Here is a 1,797-nt window from a genome sequence, read left to right on the forward strand (position 1 = left end):
AATCATACCGACAAGTATGAATACATTATCCAGAGTTATCACAATTCTCAAAGCACTACAAATAACATCAAAACTAAGAATTAACTATCAAAATTAATCTCTTAAGTTCCAAACTTTCCAACTTCACCAAACATGTCTGAATCACGCCTAAACTTTTCGGCTTACAACCAAACTTCACACACAAGTTCCAATATATTAAATGAATCCATTCCAATTCCCTAAATAATAATCCGAGTCTGATACCACCAAAGTCAACTCACGATCAAACCCATAACCTCCCCAATTTTTTAAATTGCCAACTTTTGACAAATAGGGCCAAAACTTTCTAGGAACATCCAAATTCAAATTCGAACATACGCCCAAGTCCAAAATAACCATATGAACCTATTGAAACCATCAAATCGAGATTCTGAGGTAATTTATTCAAAAGTTAAGCCTTGGTCAACTCTTCCAACTTAAAGCTTCCGAATTGAGAATTACTTTTCCAAATCAATTTTGAATGTCTCGAAATCAAACAAACTATACACGCAAGTCATGATGCATCATATGAAGTTACGCAAAGTCTCAAATCGCCGAAGGAAATGCTAAAGCTCAAAAGGATTGGTCGAGCCATTACATTCTCCCCACTTAAACCTACGTTCATCATCAAACGTGCCAAGATTCCCACTACGATAGGTCGAAAGCTGCCAAATCATTGTATAACTCATCATATACATACGATAGGTGATCTCATGTCACCTCAATCCATATATTCCCACTAACATAATCCCAACTGAAATTTCTTCCTTAAAACTTAGCTTACAATCCTTAGAGCCAAATTCTAACTTTTGTAACTCCATCTAAGATCCGATTCTTATATATATACACTATATTAATCTCCACAACCAGTATCAAACCTTAAGTGTACTCCCAATATGTAACCACGTGATGTATCCATCGCTCATATGCCCATAACAATATCTTTCGACCATAATAGCTGCTCATTACCAATCCCTGTACCAGTAATATATCTTATGAAAAATAAAACCTCGCTATAAAACTTCACAATGCCGCAATGAAGAAAAATATGTGTAGGAACTCATAATCTCTTATTAACATAACAAGTCATGGAGTTCTTTCACTCAATAAGAACCATTGTCAAATTCTGAGCTGGCTAATGACATTCCTCTTCCAAACATACCTTTATACATATTCGATTGCACTAATCACGTCTAATAACATCCTCTCACCCAGTTCAATCTTCTCGACCGACATTCCACATCAAATACCATCAAGAACCTCATACGATACGATCCATGCGCCAAATAAGCAACTACTCAAATATGATCAATAATGGAAAGAGAAATATAAAGAAAATATTCAACAAGTTTAAAAGATACAACAATAAGAGCATAATGCTATGAATCCATCCCACAAGAGAAACAAAACACACAAAACGAGCTTAAGGAATCATACCAACATAGCCCCATTGCGGCGCGCAACCCGATCCGCACATATCAATCCCCATGGAAATAACCATTGAGACATAATGCTCAAGCTCTCCCAACACGTGTGTATTAACAAAATGCATATAAAGTGAATATACATGGCAATGGGGATATGGATAGCATAATGCTCTATGAAAAGCAAGCACATCTATGGTGCAATTTGCAAATCAATATCTCAAGAGCCATCTCGCTCAAATATCGCCACAAGGCCTAAACAGAACCAAAACATGCGTGTGAATAATCAAGTAGGCTCACAACCCATCATAGTATAAGAAAATAACACATGAAACAAATCAAGGTAGGAATAACA

This window comes from Nicotiana tomentosiformis, chromosome 6, assembly GCF_000390325.3.
Source record: "Nicotiana tomentosiformis chromosome 6, ASM39032v3, whole genome shotgun sequence".
NCBI lineage: Eukaryota > Viridiplantae > Streptophyta > Magnoliopsida > Solanales > Solanaceae > Nicotiana > Nicotiana tomentosiformis.